Below are 18,233 nucleotides of genomic sequence, written 5' to 3'. Positions count from 1 at the left end.
GTCTCCTCCTTCCATTTGGTTGCTTTGTCTTTTCAAAGCTGAGCTCTGGAGGCAGATAGACCACATGCACCATCTTATGAGGTGTTTGCACAGCACACATTGGGACTGATGACAGTCAAGATCTCCAGTCCTAATGCACTACCAGTAATTGTAACTACGAATAACAAAAGCAACTAGTTATAATAGTGTGGAAAGGGAAATAGCTTGGCGTTATTAATGTTAAGTTTAAAGAGCAAAATCTTCATTTGTGTTATTGCCTGTCATCCTCTGGGGAACTATAAGCTTCTCCCTGAGCAGGCATCCAGTTTCTGCCCTTACCCTACATAACCTCACTGGATTCAAAACAATTTTGTTAGAGCAGATTGGCATGAAATCAAGAGATTCTGTCCTAGGGATTCAGAGTGTCTTTACTTATTTTTGCATGCACATGGCATCAGAAGAATCACAGAAAAACTTACCCATACCAGCCTTTTTCCCAAGCATCTCATTTTCTGCTTGTGTCACCAGTCTTTTTGCTTCTGCTGCTTTCTGTTATACTAAGTGGCAAGCTTCATAACATCCTTCAGGATATTTAATACTCCTCTTGCTCCATCTCATTCAAGCACGAGGGATAATTGCATGGTCTGGTAATTATCTAGGAATTGGATTGGCCTTCTTAACTTTCTCAAGGTTGGTGTTAGATTCATATTCTTCTCTGGTGTTGTTGTAGATGAGTTACCATAACTTGGAAATAAACTAATATATATGACTAGGGTTTAGTTTTATGCATATCTCTTTCTGCAACACTTTTCTTTCTGTTTTACATGAGAGTATTCTATTATGACATAGCCAGTCTGGATGTCATGAATTAGGGATTTAGGCTATAGCCTTCCATTTTTGTCTTTGCTTGCATTTTCAAATTCAGTTTGTACTTTGAAATTTCTGCCTTTAAGAAAAAGAAGAAAAATTCCTCCAATATGGAACTGCTTAGATTTATTTGGCAGTTTTTCAGTATATCTGTCAGTGCTGTGCATCCTCTAGAAACATCTCTCTGAAATCCATTAGGTGCCTCCAAAAGGAACATGGAGTCAATATGGCTCAAAAATGTTAAGCGTGTAGTTTATACTCCTTTACAAAGTACAGTCAGTTACTTTGCATTATTTCTCATAAACCAAAGAAATGATAATTAGTTGATTAGTTAAGCATTTGAAGAATATACAGTGACAAAATGCAAGACGAGAAATTTCTCAGAGATCAAGTAGTGCAGGACAGTTATTCTGCATTTTTCACTGATCTTTTTCCATGGAGTTTCCTATATTTTCCATTCTTTTTTTTCTAATACATGCACTAAGAACTCTTTCCAAGTGAACAAGGTTGAGCAGATATGCAAAAGCGTTTGGTAAATCAAATATAAACACGTAGGTAAACTACAAATTAAAGACTCAGGCTGAACATCCCTGTGTATCTTGAGGGCTATATATATTCAATCCTGCAGATGCATTGTTGCAACAGGGATGTGACATATTGCTTATCTAGGGAGATGTGCCAGAAATTATGAATTACAGATCAATCCTACTGAAAGAAAATCAGGCCAATTGGAATCTGTTCTGAAGTTTTCAACTAGCTTAAAACTCGGTCTTTTTGTTCTAGGAAGGAGCATTTGAGAGACCATAAGCATTTGAATCATAGAATCGTAAAACATCCTGGGTTGAAAAGGACCACAGTGATCATGTAGTTTCAATCCCCCTGCTATGTGCAGGGTCGCCAACAGCAGCCCAGGCTGCCCAGAGCCACATCCAGCCTGGCCTTGAACACCTCCAGGGATAGGGCATCCACAACCTCCTTGGGCAACCTGTTCCAGTGCCTCGCCACCCTCTGAGTGAAAAACCTCCTCCTAATATCCAACCTAAACCCATTCTCCCTTGTCCTATACAATTTGGGTATAAAAGTTTGGATATAATTCTAAACCATTTGGAATTAACTCTGATTTCCAGCTAAATTTCAGAGCAAGATGCTAGGCAGTACAGTCTGTATAAAATGAAACAAACAAGAATTCTACTGGTTTCATGTTGGTCTGTAAGATACCAGTCAGTCCATATACTACAGTCTCTGAGCATCTCAGTCTTCAATGTATGTAGCTTCAGAACTTCTATATATTAAAATTGTTTTTAAAGTTCTAAATCAACTTCTTAAAAATCAGGCTCTCAATTTAAGAGCCTATTCCTAAGAAGAATGTGCCAGTGTACAACAGGTGAATATTTATTTCAGTGTGCTGTTTTCTCTGATTATTTGCATTTATGAAATACTTATTTCCTAGACATACAACCAGTACAGAACCAAATATCAAATCCACGTAATAAGCTGATAAAAAGCAGAACGTTTTTCATAATCATTCAATCTGCCAGATTTTATATATTTCACTCACACTGATGTATATCTTTTTGTCTAGGGAAAAACTCAGGATTTCTAGTGTATCAAGAGAACAAAAAATCCCAATCTGTGCCACACTGAGGAGAAAACCAATTTTCAAGTAAAAGGATCATTTCTTAACACATCTTCATCCATGTTGTAGACTAATCTATCCATATTTTATATACTTTTTATATTACATTCACCATGATAGTATGTGAGCATTCTTTCCTGCTACCTGCAGGCTCAAAGAAATACTCTTCTATATGGCTAGTAGATATTCATGAGCAAATGGGAGTCAAGCAGGCATAAGCCCAAGTGACTAATGGCATCTTTAACACTTGCAAGCATTTGCTCAAGATGTTTAAAGTTCTCATGTTTGAGTGTTGCTGAAAGATAAATGAGGAGCAAAATGCACATGCATTTTTGGCTTCCCTAAAGCTGTAGTGGATATGTCTAGCTGATGGTACAGGCTATCCTAGGAAGACTGAGAGGAATCAGGGAGGAAAAAGGGCAAAATTAAAAATCTGTAGGAATTTTCATTGTTCATAAGATTATTTTAGGGCACTGTATGCTATTTGCATAGAAGTGCTGCTGTGAATGTATCCTGCCTTTTTGATAGGCTACATAGGTCTGTGGGGGGGAAAAAAAAAGGCCCTATCTAGTCATTTGCTTTATACTGCATGTGAAATAAGGATGAGGTTGGGCTCCATAATGTCTGATTAATGATTGGTAGTCCTGGATTCAGAAGCAATATAGTATTCCTCTTTCTCTCTTAATCCTTTTCTTTCAGATCTCTAGTTGGGTGCTTCCCCATTTAACTTTCTCCTTTCTTTCCATGCAATACCTCAGAGGGCACCATCCCTCTTGTCATATTTCCAGGTTATAAGAGGGCAGACAGAGCAGAAAGTAAGTATAAGGTGGTTCTGAAGCTTTTATCTTCATTTCTATATCCGGTAATATCTTTAAAGTACACACTGTCATTCTTGCCACCAGAAACAAGAACTTATTTAAATGTCAAACATGGTCTTAATGAATCCCACAAGATAATCATAGCTGCAGCTAAGTTAGATTCTATAAATAATTCTATATGATCTTTAAGTTTTTATGCACTAAATCCAGTCTGCTCTTCATCTCACACATCTGTTTGAAAACAGGGATGTTAATTTAGTAGTTAAGGTATTTTAAGTGCTTTGCCATGGGGTTACATTTTGATACTGAACCCTGAGCTCCTCAAATGTGCCAAATGAAACAAATCGGGTAATTTTCAGGAGTGAGGCACTCCTGAGTATTCAATACTGAAATCATGAAATTGTTGAAACCAATACTTAGAAATGTCTTGAAATAACATTAATTATCATTCAGCAAAGGTTGGTGCCATGCCTATAAAATGGTGATTACTAAATAATCTTATGCTTTTCTAACTTAATTCAACAAAGCATGTCTCTTAAAAATTAACTTCCTTTCTCTAAGAAAGCACTGAGTACATTACTCTGAGGGTGACAGATCACTGGAACTGCATGGAGAGGCTGTGGAGTCTCCTATGGAGATATTCAAGACCCGTCCAAATGCCTACCTGTGTGACCTGCTGTAGGGAACTGCTTTAGCAGGGAGTTGGACTCTATGATCTCCGGAGGTCCCTTCCAACCCCTGCAATTCTGTGATTCTGCAGTATAGCATTTTCTCAGTACTATACTCTTTAAAAGTCTCCAATACAAAAAAGAGAAAATGGCAGTAAATTAAAGTGTTGTTGCCTTGTCTTCTGACATCTGTGTTCTCCATCCATCCCTAGTGATATTTATGCTTTCTTTTTGGAAATAAAAGAAGTCTGAGGCTGTTCTGAATTTGAATCCCTTCATGTGTACACATATACCAGTCCCCAAACGAGGTTGCATAGCCAATGTGCAAGGCGGTTCCCTCATGTAGGGATCCTTGCCCAACATCTTTGTTTCCCAAGTGATAACTCTTATACCAAGAATCAGTTTAACAAGAGCTAGAGCAGACAGCCAATTTTCAGGCTGTTCACATTGCCTCCTCTTCTCAGCCTGCCAAGGCACAAAGACCTTGCATAACCCAAAGATGGAACAGCAGTACAGCAGGTCTCTATAGGAGATGAAAACCTACTTGTACTCTACAAAGGCAACATTAGATGATTTTGTAGTGATGCTTCCCAGAATTATTTGCCTGCTTCTGTTAACAGAAATGGTTACTGCAGAATTTTAGAGTTTTGCTTCTGACTAGCATTTCTGCACCTGAATTCTTACCCAAATTATTTGAGTCTGTAAAGCAAGGATAGGACTTAGCTTTCTCTTAGTACCTGTTTCCATTTATCTTTAAAATGTTTTCAGTGTGCTTACTAATAGACTTGTTCTCAATAACTTTAATTCCCAGCCTGATTAGTTCCATAAATGGGGGCTTTTTTATTTCAGGAACTTCATTTTTCTTCCAACAGTTATTATAGCTTCATGCTGACATTCTGTAGGGCTTCCCCCAGGGGTATTGTGTTTCACGTGGTTTTCTCAGAAGAAGGAATATTTTTAGTACCTCAGAACTGTCTCTCCATAGTTCTGCTACACCTTTTCCCTTCAGTTGTTTCGGATTTGAAAGTAAGATGCCACTAGTAACACAGGAAGGCTGTAGTCAATGCCAGCCTGTTCTCAGTGCTGCCTACAGACTGATGCAGATTGGCATATTTAAAGCCTAGGCAGACAGCAGCTGTGTAATCCAGTGGCATTTCCTTCTAAAATGTTCTGCACAGAAGAGGAGCTTGAAAGGAACATGAAATGAAGTAACAGCTTAAAGATAAATCCAGTTCCAAAATAGGAGGCAACGCTACACTAAGCAACAAATCTTTTTGCCTGTACCTGCAGAAAGAATAAGACACTCCTGACACATTAGCTCTGTTTCTGCTATCAGGTAGGTGCCCACTGACTGCTTCCCTTGTCACCTCTCTGACCACACTGCAATGCCTTCCAGCCTATGCTCACAGTTTTCTTTCCCATGGAAACTAGGACGCTTTTGAAGAAAAAGAGTAAAAAGATGCTGTGTACCTCATTTCAACCGACATGGTTTTAGGAGATGAGCAGAAAATACCACCAGCGAGATGCAGCCCATTTTTTCACCTTGCTAGGTTTCAGTTAGCCAGGCAGCATCTGATTTGAAAAACAAGCTGAAAAAATCTCAAAGCATCTGTTTCAAGCAAAAAAGTTTGTACAGAACTGGAGGGAAATAGAGACTTAAAACAAGCAGGTGCAAAAGCACAGACAGTTACATAACAATACGGTTACGTAGCAGTGCCTCCCATCACAACCTGTCCCTCAGCTGTGGAGCAAGCAGAGTGAATCACACTCACTCAGACACAGAACACTGCTGTCTGCTGTGTTTTCCTTCAGGACACTTTTTGCAGTGTGCAGGAGCTCTCATCCACACGTGTGAGAAATTAAGCAGGGGAGGCAGGAAACGAGCAAGACCACGTTGGATGGGGCTTTGGGCAGCCTGATCTAGTGAGAGGTGATCCTGCTTATGGCAGGGGACTGGAACCTAAATGGTCTTTAAGGTCCTCACTAATCCAAACGATTCTGTGATTCTGTGGTGCCTATTTTCATTACTGAAATCCCAACAGTTTGGGAACTTTTTCTTGGACTGCTTCCTTTTCAATAACCTGTTTCTTAATTTTCCACTAAAATAATATTTTTGAGCAAAAATGCAGTTTCTGCCACACTAACATCTGTAGCACTATCACTCACTGATCAGGAGAAGTCAGAAAATTACTGTCTCTGTGGGTTGCAGTAGCAGAAACACTAAGTCATGGCCTGAAGCAGTGATTGAGCATCTGGTGGGAAGGCAGGGCCAACCCAGGGAGCTCAGGTGTATGCAATGCACCTGAATGATCAGAAGGTGTGTAGCCAGGATCCACCCCTTCCCAGACCTCATTTAAGGGTTGGCAGTGAAGGTGAGGATATCTTGCTTGAGATCCCTGTGTTTCTGAGGTCTTTTTGAGGTAAGTAGCTTTTTCCTTTATTTTTGTGCCTATGGCTGCTGCATTTGAGCAAATCCACACTTGCTGCAGTCTGGGACCTTGCTACTCTGCTGTTATTGCTGCATTTTCCATTGCATTATAGTTGCCTAATCTAAGTTCCTGCTCTTTAGTGCATTGAACTGGCCATCAAGGCTCAACTGCTTCCCTGTAATGCCACAGGGGACTCTTCCCCACCTCTGCTCCCTCAGCAAAATGACTTTCTGTCTGGGCAGAAGCGAGGAGCCTGCTGTGCCTGATGCCTGGCAGTGGTATTTGTGGAGTCCTACCTAAGAGGCAAGACCATAGAGAAGATACAGAAATCTGAGCTGCAGCTCTCAAGGGACAAAGTTTCCCTGTGCAACAAAATGTGATTTAACATTGAGCTGTCTCAAAATAGAAGGCTGGAGGAATTTTCTTTCCCACCTCTGTTTTATATCACACTGATACTCCTCTCTTTACCAGTATCTTTGGGCTTTTGGTTCCTCTAACAAGATACAGTCTGTTCTGCTTCTGGGAAAACTTGAGGAAATGAACTGCAAATGGAAAATATGTCCCCTCATTTCTTTCTCTTCTTCCCCCACACTCTTCCTTAAAAAGAAATGCTTCAAGCATTTATCTCCTTTTGTTTAAATACAGGTTGCTTTTCTTCGTGCTTTCTCTAGTGATCTCGGCTACGTTTCTTGTTCAAAAGGAAATAAACCACTTCATATTTAAAAGCCACAAATTGCTGCTTCCATTTTGTCAGAAAGACTGGTCTCTGTCCAGGTTGAAAAATAACACTCAAATCTGCCAAGTTTTGTCAAACATTACCTTCCTTTAACAATAAATATTGGCAGTTTTTTGTGTAAAAGAGAAAGAAGCCATTTGAATGGTTTTTATGAGGAGGGAAGGTTCTGTGTTTTCTTGGGTGCAGACATAGAGGAGAAAGAACGTGGAAAGGCACTACAAAATAAAACAGAAATACCCGAGTGAGGGCCAATTTTAGTCTATAATTGTTATTGTATTCTGCCAGTCTTAGTCATGTAGTGCAATCCTTATCGATCTCTGAAGGTTCCTCACAGAGTAAGCTAATGTTTAACTTAAGTATTACAGGATCTTGTCTTTCAGAAATGAGAGCCAGGAAGATTTACTAATTTAACTACCTTATTGCTGACTGATCAGCCTCTTGATTCAGGGTTACTTAACAGATTTTTTTTTTCAAGTGGAAGTGTTTGGAAAAGCATGATAATTACATTTGTATTCATTCTAATATGATGTGTTCCAACTCCCTCTTCGTCGTGTCTTACAGAGAGTTATCTGGTAAAGGAATGACAAGCTTTTGTGAAAGGATTGCAAATTCTGACAGATTTTAGTGCTTGTATATACTCATATTTCAAGTTGCATAGCAGTGCAAGATCAGACTGTGTGAAAGAAAATACTGCGTACGCTTCTTAATCAGGGCTATTTTTTAAGCTTATGTGATGCCAGACCCTGTCGTTACAGGGCAGCCAGCTCACTTTTGGCCTCAACCTTTTCCTCCAAATGCACCCCTATGTGCAGAGAAAAACCCACTGATGAGTTGTGCTATGGTGTTATGCATCTCAATAACACTGTGGAGTGATTGGCACTGAGTCTGTACCCTAGGGATAGATCCAGTCTCTGCCAAGAGGCAGTCTTGGAGAGAGGGCTACAGCTGTGGTCTGAAGGGACCTGGACAGTCTATTGATGTTCTCTTTCCCTGTGTCTTGCAGTGCCTAAAGCTCTGTTTAGTTCACATTTTCTTCTGTTCATTAACCTATTCTCTCCTTTAAAATTCTGCTCTTTAAAATAAAAATGCATATTGTCTTTCTGAAATGTTGATCACAAGGAGATACTGTGGGTGGGAAGGCTTTTCCAGAGAGGTTACACATGCCAGGTAGTCATTCTTGAATGGTTATTTGAAGTAGATCCTTTAAGGTTTTTGAGGTTACATGTAGTCTGATGTACCAGTTGCACAGTCTACCTCTTCAACATTGAAATATTAACATAAATGCATATTAAGGTACCGTGCATTAGCTCTTGAGCTGAAATAAGAGAGGGTGTTCTAGCAGAGCCAAGCAAATACAGTTGGTTTACACTGGCTTGAGGATTTGGCCTGTTATTTCTTCTCAGTATGCTTGTTAGCAGAGCTACACACTATGTAGTTAAGGTTTTTCCTAGAAAATGAGCAAGTAATTGTATGTTTAAGCTGTCTAGTGGTAACGCTGGGGAATCTTTTGCAGACACTAACACAGAGCTACTTATATGACCCAGCCATTTGTCCTGGGCCTACCTATCTGATACATCTTCCTTCTCTCAGCAGTCTCATCCAAACAGATATAGAAGAGCAGCTCAGGTGACCACAGATACCCGTGTATCTGACTAGTGTGGCCTTGGAAGGAGGCCCTGGAACAGCTGTCTGTGCTTCTGGGGCAGCATCCATGGGCAGCCACATCTCACACCCAGCCTGCCTACAAAGGCAAAGTACAGAAGTAGGTCCAGTGCTTTCTGAAAATCTCTGCTGTTGTTGCTCAGATGCAAAGTAATAGCAGTGCATGTGAAATAATGCCAATACTGATTTTGTAGTACAGTTTGAGCACAGTTTTCTCAGGCATTTATTTCCTCTCTACTAAGTATGCTATGGGTACATCTGTGGTATTCATATGTTGAGATAAAAATACTGGTAGTGCTCATCTCCCCCTTTTCTGCTGCTGCTGCTTCCACTCAATGCTTGTGGCCAACATGCCTGCATACATGCAGATGTATGCACGCAGTATCTGATCCTGCCTCTTAATTATTTTTAGCTCAATTCCTGCTCTTCTGTTTTGTGCTGATGAATGGGAAATTGTAGTAGTGTTGTGTCACTTCACTGGCTTCTCAAACGTAGGAATTACGGTAAAGTTGAGAACGAGTGAGATTGGATTCATAGTTCCACCTCCTTCTCTAATTAGCCAACCACAGTATCTGCGGAGACAAAGAGGGAGTGAGATTTCACCACGGCAGGAGTGGGGGAGGTTCTTTTTTGTCTGTTCTTTCTTGTCCGTCTGTTCTCACTGAGACTGAACCCTTTCATGGTGTGTGCTTTATTTACAACTTCCCTGACTATGCTACGTCAAAGGTTTCCCTGACCTTGGCTTCATGATTATGCAGCAAAGCATTATAAATTATCTTGTCACCAGTATCTCCATTTAGGCAAGTATAATCACTTTCTTGTAAGAACCCAGGCTGGGTATACAGAAACAAAAAGTCTACTGCATAGTAATGAGAGCAGTGTGCTACTTGGGAAGAAAAAACCCCTCTGCCATATGGGAAACTACCACAAAGGGTGCTTGGAACCTGAATGCCATTAATCTGTGCAAAGTGCTTAGCAATCCTTTGCTAAAGGTGGTAAAGTGTAAAATGTTATTTTAAGCTATACTGGGAAATGCAGCATAACCTGGCCTTTATTGAATAGAGCGCTGAGTGTCTGCGCCTTGCTGCAGCGACGCTTGGCAGTGCTGCACTCACTGCTTGGCAGTGCTTCTGCAGGCTCCATATTGCTGGGAGCGTTCTTCACCCTACTGGCTCTGTGATCCATGTGACTCACAGTCCACTTCTACAGCCATGGTAATAAAGCATTTTGTGCTAGTTCCTTGTGATGCATCAGGGGAGTGAGAAGAAGCAATTGTATTCTACTTGATGCTAGAAAATCACATTATGTAGATTAGGAGTCAAATGGCTGTGTGTCTGCAGGTGTGTATGTGCACACAGATGCATACTGATTCCTTTGAGGATATATATCTTTCCTTGGTGCTGCGAACTGCAGGAGATGTGGAAGGGATTGGCTATGATAGTGATGATTGTGTCCAGTGAGCTAGAATCAATTTAAGAGGCAGCGTGTCTGCTAATGCCAAAGCTGCTTTCATGTTTGTTTCACTTCAGCTGAGAACTGTACTTTCCCTTTCTGTATCTTGGGATGATGGAAAATGTCCCTCCCATAAAATGACTATTCAGTTTGTCTCCTGACCAGCTCACGAGCACTTTCCATTTCTCTCTCCACAACCCTGAATGTAAAATCTTGAGCTTATATAAATATATACGCACACACAATATATATATATATATAGCATACAAGGGGATCACAGTATCTGGTTCTTACTCCAAAGATTTCATAATTAGTCTTTAAGCACAGTACATTCTCCTCTCCCTCTCCATAGTAACAGAGGAACTGTTATTTTGGTTTATTTGTTAGGAATGTAGTTAGTATTCAGTGAATAAAATCAGAAAGCAGTATTTCACATAGAATAATTATGAATATGTATTTACTTGAATAAGCTGTTGATTTTGCATGAATTCTGCACACTGTTTCTTAGGCAAATATGCTAATGATTGATGTGTGAAAATTTACTTTATTTTTGGGCTTGTCAGACTAACTAACACAGTGATCCAAATCCAGAAAATTATTTCTTTGTGCCTGAAGAGCTGTAATAATTACAGGAATATTCCAGGGAAGCTTACTACTAATACATTAAACTCTTCTCACTTGGATTTGGTGACTTTGCTCCAATATTTTTGAATAGTTTTTATTTTGTAGTTGTCTTTTGGCATTGGTATTCAGTGAAGTTCTCATAGCTATGTTGTAGCTATATCAGCATACCAATTTATTTAGGATCCTTTCATGTGGTCTCTGTGTCAAACACTGTGACCAACAATGTGCAGAATGGTGCCTGTGAGTAGTGATGCTGGGCACCTGCTGGTGGAGTGGGCAGTTCCAGTGGATGGCAGTGGTCTCAGCAGGCAATATGAAACAGTGGATGTCATTTATCTGAACTTTAACAGGGCTTCTGACACAATCTTCTGAAGTATCCTTGGAGCTGAGCTTGAAGGAGAAGGGCTGAAGAGTAAGATAGGAAGGCTGATGGAAACTTGGCTGGACTACCAGGCCCAAGGAATAGCATGCAGCAGACCAAAGTTGAACTGGCAGCTAGGTACTAATGGTGCGCCTGAGGGGCTACTACTGGGTCTGATGCTATTTCATGTCTTCATTAAATGAGTAATGGAATGAGATGGACTTCCAGCAGGTTCACTGATGACACACAATAGAGTTAACAGTCAGTACACTGAAGGGCCATGCACTGAATAGGGATTTCAGTGGGCTGGGAAAGTTATTTGACTGATATTTCATTAAGTTCAACAAAGGCAAATTCAAAGTCCTACACCTACTAAAGAAAAATGCTATAATAATGCAACAGCACAGGCTGGAAACATATGTGGGTGGACAGTGTGTTGAACAAGAGCCAGCAATGAGCCCCTGCGGCCAAAGCCAGCAGATACTGCCTGTATTACCAGGAGTGTAGCCAGAACCTCAAGGGAAGAGATTACTCCCATTGCTCTGTATCAGGACCATATCTGCAGGGCTGTGTCCAGTCTGGAGCTCCACACTCGTGTAGGCATGGACAAGCCAGAGCAAGTACAGCAAGGGATGCTAGGATGGTCAGGTTGTTGGGGCATATGGTATATGAGGGCAGATCAACAAACCTGGGTTATTCATCCTGGAGAGAAGGTAATTAAAGGAGGATCTCTCTGTTCTCTGAGACTATGTAAGTGGTCAGAGAGAAGGTGCAGCCAGACTTATCTGGAAGTGTACAACAGAAAGACCAGGGGCAGTGGACACTGGTTGCAATGAGATAAACACTGTTAAGATACAAGAAGATCTTTACAATGAAGGTAATCAAGCACTAGAACAGGCTCTCGGAGGGGCTGTGGGCTCTCCATGCTTGGATATATTCAATACTTACTTGGATAAGGTCCTGAGTGGCCTCATCTTAATTCAAAGTTGACTCTATTTTGAGCAAGGCTTTGAACCAGAGACATAAGTGGTATCTTACTTTATGGTGAGTTTATGGCTAATAGTTGGAGGGGATTTTGCACTTGGAAAAGTTCTCCTTTTATCTGTGTTTTGGATATCTTTCATGTAACAGTAAATTGTACCAGAAAAGCATCCAAAGAAATAAGTACTGAGCCTGGTTTGTATCATGACAGTCTGGCTGTGAGTTCATAACTGTATCACTCTGAAACTGACTGCTTCCATAGGTATAGATCTCTGTATCTGAGCACTTGTCACCTAGAATGAAAGTTTGATACTTCAATCTACAAGTTGTGGTGGATGCAGCCTCTGCCCTTCACTGGGCTGGTTGCACCAGATAAGCTGTGCAATCCTGTGGAGGTATGAATCTTATAACCACAAAATGACTTGGGTTGGAAAGGACCTCAAAGATCACTTAGTTCCATTCCTTTCCACTGGTAGGGTTGCCAACCACTAGATCAAACACCAGCTCAGGCTGCCCAGTGCCCCATCCAGCCTGGCCTTGAATACTTCCAGGGGTAGAGCATCCACAACCTCTCTGGGCAGTCTGTGCCAGCACCTCACCACTCTCTCAATGAAAAATTCCCTGACATCTAAAAATAAAGACGAGGAAGAGACACAACTTTCCCCAACACAGCCATAAAAGAGCCGAACTTGCAACCGAAGTGTCTGCAACATGGAGTAGTGTAAACTGCAAGCTGATCTGAATGAAGACCTTTCTGGATTTGAGTCAATGGGAGTTGTGCTACTTATGTTAACGACAACAGGATTTCACAGTTCTCTTCACTTAAGTGTGTATGCAAAATCCTGGAAATAATTCACAAGCTTAAGGGCAGTACTTAATACAGTAACGAACTAGGTAAACAGGTTGACATGAAAACACTCATTCACAAGCTTTGCCTTTGTTTTTTTTTGCTTTGTTTGTTTTTGAAAGGCTTCTTGCAAACTGCATTTAATGGTATTTCTGATGGTGAACCAGGAATTAACATTTTGATTGAAATTTGTATATAGAGAAGTATACTTGGCTTTTTGATTGGGAACTTCAGTAGCAGGGAATCTATTTTTCTAATTGTCTGATGTGCCCACTGAAGTGTGTAGGGCAGACTTCCGATCTGTTCACTACGCTTTCTTAAAACCTCCAAGGGTGTTTTAACTTGAGTGTATGGAAAATAACTGAACAAGAAACGTTAAATGTAGATGATAGCTACGTGATACAAGATTTTTCAGCATTGCTCTGTTAATATAGCTGATTGAGTACAAGATGTGTTGTTTGCCATTTCCCAGAATAAAAAAATGAGCTGTTGAGTCTTAGCGCTCTATTCCAATTATGGTTATAAAACACTGAATCAATTCGTTCTTTAAAAAAAAAAAAAAACCAAAAAAAAAAAACCAGCACTTGCAATACTGCTTGGAATTATACAGTTCAACAGAATTAATAATGATTCCAGATGGGTTGTATTTGGCACTAAAAAGTGTGTGAAAGGAAACATTTTAGGGAACTCAGTTTAAACCAGAAGTTTGAATAATTTATAAAAGTTCTTGAAAGATTTTTCACTAGTAAAAACACTCTTTCAACCTTTGCACATTTGGAGCTAACAAAGGAAGTGACACTCACTGAGTGAAAATGTTGGTGTTGGTGAAAAACACACATATGATCATTAACAGAAATGGTTGAAATAGTAAAATTAAGAGCCCTTGCAAAGTCAGATTCCCAGCACACTCCGTGTGTCTTATTTCCCTATTAGTCAAATAGGAAAAATGTCAGTTCCTTGCCTTCAAAGAGTACTGGAAGTAAGAAATCTTTTGTGATTGTGAGGTAGATAGATGGTACTAATACTTGCATCAATATATGGAGAATAAGAGCACCTTTTATTTGTAATTTGAAGTTTTCCTTAGGTCTATGAGAGACAAGATGTTGGGCCAAAACCAGCGAGGCCCATGTCTGATAATTTAGTATCTAACGTTAGGCCAACTTGGGAATATTGGAAAAGGATGAAGGCACATTTATAAACTCTTATCCACAAGTAAATGTTATCTTTCTCCACTGACTAATTGTCTCCTTTTCCAGTAGTATCCTTGTTATAACCACAGAGTATTTAGTAGACATTCAGCTCTCTTAAATGCAAGTCAGCAACTTGAGTTAGGAAAAGAGCATCATGTGGTCAATCAGCTTCTTTACTGGTTACCAATGATTCATAGCTTATATTTACAGAGGAACAAGGAAACAGATTACACAACTTCATGTGTTAAATTACATCAATTATTAATAGGCAGATGGACATCTTACAAACTTGTACTCTATAATGAACTTGTGTGAATGGTAAATAGCAAAGCAGAATCTAATAGAATTCCCCAAACCACTTCGTTTGTTTGTTTAATCAATTATGGTTTTAGCCTAGTGTCAGTTAATGGAAATTACTGAATTTCTGCATCCTGCCTCCTCTTCCATGATGTACAGCACATTCCTTGATCGAGACATAAGGGAGGATGTCTTTTGCAGAGGAAGTAAAAATGACAACATGTGGCTTGTCTTGTGTTATACCCATTTGTAACCTGCATGTTCACTTCTTTTTTCCTACAAAGTCTGAAAGATCACCTGGCACAGTTAATTCCCAAATGCCCCAGAACATTCTCCTTGCAAAATTCCATCACTATATTCCAAAAGTTTCTTTTATTTATCCTACCCACCTCATGTATTTCTGCCCATGTCACAGCCTGTCTTTGCACACCCAAGGCTGCCCGCTTGTTCATTATTTTTGGTCCCAAGCTGAGCAAGTCTGTTTGTAGAAGATAGTTGGACTGCATACCCAACTTCCTTCCCAGTGGTCCAGGCTCCTGGAGACTCATCTGTTTCAGCAAATAAGTGGTATTCTTCTTTATCTACTTTAAAATGTTAACGAATGTTTCCACAGGCAAATTATTAGATGCCAGTGCTTCCTAGAGCTGTCATGTGTTGATAGTTGCATGGCATTGTTGTGTGTCATTATTCTTGTTACAATTTAAAAGCAGATGCAGCATGATTAGGAATTTCATTTATTAATTCTAATTATTGAAAATAATCAAGATTTAGCCTTTAGTGTTGCAAGACTTATAAAGAGTGGCTGAGGGAATCAGGGTTGTTTAATCTGGCGAAGATGAGATGAGGGGAGACCTCACTGCTCCTGATGACTATCTGAAAGGAGGTTTCAGAGAGGTGTGTGTTGGTCCCTTTTCTCAGGTGACAAGTGATAAAACACAAGGAAATTCTTTAGATTGGTTGTTAGGGAGAATTCCTTCAATTAAGGAGATGTCAAATATTGAAATGGGCTTCCCAGAGAAGCGGTGCAGTTCCTACGAAAATTCCTTTCTGAATTTTCCAGGCCTTCACTTCTTTCCCTATACCATTGCATGAACTTGGAAGAAAAGGTTGCATCCTACATGTGAGGGTTTACTTTTAGTCTGCCTATACTGAGGCAGGTTCTGAGGCTCTGTGCAGCCAACAGTGCTGTGCTTTTCAGGCTGTGCTTTCTCTTCTCATCTGCTTTGGGAGTTCTGGCCACAAACACCACTTTCCTTTCATCCTCTTTAAAAGAGTTTACAGGCTTACCCTGTTGTTTCTTCATGAAACCTTCTTGTCCTTTTCTGGGGTTTTGAGATTTTGCAAAAAGGATTGGTAGCAATTCTGACTGTACACCTTTCCTATCCCTACCTTTTTCAGTAGTTTTCATGAATGGTATCATATTGCCCATATTTGGAATTTTTCCATTCATTTGTTATGTACAGATGAATCTGACTTCATAGTGTTTAAACCAAAACTCAAGTGAATGGAAAAATTCCTAATTCCCTCAGTTACTGGGCCTCATAATCTTGGCTTTGGTTACTCTTGAAGCTCTGTGACTTTTCTATAATTACTTAGAAGTTTACAAAGTTGGGGGAAAGTTTTTATAAGTATGGCAAAAATGGAACATCACAGTTTCAAGTCACAAAATCTGCTCTGCTCAGTAAGATAATACTAACAACTTGGAATTCATGTTGGGCTCAGGCAGGCAGACCAGAGCACCAGCAACTCTGCCTAGGAAATGCAGGGAGGAAAGCCAAACCTCATCAACATTTCTTTTCAAGGAAAATAGGTTTTGAAACAATGTAAATAAAGACAGTACCAAAGTGGGGGGGTTGGGGGGGAATAAAATTGTTGTTTTCTGGAAGGACCATCTAGGATGAAGGGTTTTTTTCTTTTTTCTTTCTTTTTTTTTTTTCCATTTAGGAAATGAAGAGGTCTGTGGAAATAAAATCTGTCAGATGCAAAATGCAGTCTGGATAAGAAGAGAAACAACTAAATGAAAATTAACCTGTTCTTTTTTAGAATGTAACTGTGAATTATTTGGTGTTTTAAAGATCTGATTTTCTGACCATGGATAAGTTTCAACAGAGAATTTTTAACCCATCTGTTTTTACATCCTTGTGCAATGTAGCAGATACTAACGCTAACATTTCTCTTATTAACAGAAATAACTTTGGATTTGACTGAAGCCCCTGGAGAAGTATGACCTTGCTGTTCTCCCTTGCTAAGAGATACAGCTTTCCTGTCTCCTTGGCCAAGCAAGATACCAGCAGAGGCTTGAATCCTGCAAGATCCTATGGCAGGCTGGATTGCTTTTAGCTCACTAAAAGATGTGTTACACTATTATAACACAAGCTTCAGGTCTGCGTGTGCATAGTGTTATTTCATTTTTGGGATATATCCTTTGTAACACCTTTCAGGCTTGAGGAAGAGGCTTTTAACTGTTTCCTGCTGGCTGGCGAAGGAAAGGACAATTCCCAGCCCATTCCTTGGCTGTGGACTCAATCAAATCTGGCTGTTGCAACCAGGGCTCTGCAGATGTGGGAACCCCTAAAGGAGAGATTAAAATGTGGCTCTACTTCTAATGCAGATTGTAGGACATCAGATAACTATCTGGGCATGCAGGCACGCAATGCCTGGATCAAAGGAAGAGCTACAAACCAAATCTGATTGCTTTATTGATACCTTTTTTGGTTCTTAAAAGTGCTAATTTTTAGTAGAACCAGAAGTATTTCTGATACGTCAGAACAGGCATTTGAATAAACTTGCAAATTATACAACACAGTAGAAAGAGAAGCTCATTTCTGCTTTCCCCGTTGCCTAGGTGATTAATGTGAGATAAATACAGTTCTTCCTATGTCTGCTCTTAAATCTTTAAGACAAAAATTTTTTGACTTGGTGTTGCAAGATGTGAAGGTGTTTCAATGGCTAGATTTAACAAGAGTTGGACTCTCCTCCCTTCCCATTCCTTGTGTCACGTTTCTGCTCTGCAGGTCACCTTATAGGTGCTATTTAATGCCCTCCAAACCCCTCATAGGCTGGGAGCTGGGGTGGCTGAGTTCAGTGGTGTGTGTGCTTATGCATAAAGCTCACACTAGTTAAAAATGCCAAGTAAAATATAATTATATGTAGTACCATTAACACCCTGTAAGCATTAGAGCAGCAAAAGGTGGTTGGTCATGAGAAAAAACAGATTGCTGGGCTAGAAATCAGGATACCAACTGCTGCCTCTGGCTTTGGCACCGACTGGTGTAACCCTGAGCTGGTCAACTCATTTCAATTTCTCCCTTTGTTTTTCCTCTGTCATGTCTATTTAAATAGAATGTCCTTTGTGGCAGGGATTGTCTCTCCCTGTGTGTTTGTACAGTGCATGACACAGCAGGCCCCAATCTCCACTGATGGCTCCAAAACACAGAACCTTCATAAGAAGAGATTTCTACTGCAGAAATCTCCATATACAATGGCTTCAGAAACCTCAGTTCTGCTGCCTGTTTTCCCTTCTCCTTCCTGAAGATCTTAGGCTATTTGTAAGGGAGCCTCAGCTAGAGGCTGCTAAATGCTGGTGCCCTTGTTTGACGGATCAGGAAAGAGAAATGCAGAAATGTGGTGTGGATTTCTCCAGCTCATACAGGAAAGATTTTTTTCCCTCTCCTCAGATTCAGCGC

The 18,233-nt window shown here is 40.2% G+C and overlaps 1 protein-coding gene across 1 annotated transcript in view; it reads left to right on the top strand.

Moving 5' to 3' along the window:
* LOC116232518 (uncharacterized) overlaps positions 1-17,905 on the top strand; it is a 32,743-nt gene extending 14,838 nt beyond the window's left edge. The window contains exon 7 of the mRNA XM_090136748.1: positions 16,734-17,905. The gene's annotated coding sequence lies outside the window, so the exon portion shown is untranslated. The remainder of the gene's footprint in view (positions 1-16,733) is intronic.
* The last annotated feature ends 328 nt before the right edge of the window (positions 17,906-18,233 follow it).

This window comes from Phasianus colchicus, chromosome 2 (genome assembly GCF_987193195.1).
Source record: "Phasianus colchicus chromosome 2, bPhaCol1.hap1.1, whole genome shotgun sequence".
In the NCBI taxonomy this organism is placed as follows: domain Eukaryota; kingdom Metazoa; phylum Chordata; class Aves; order Galliformes; family Phasianidae; genus Phasianus; species Phasianus colchicus.
This window is presented reverse-complemented; position numbering and strand designations above follow the sequence as displayed.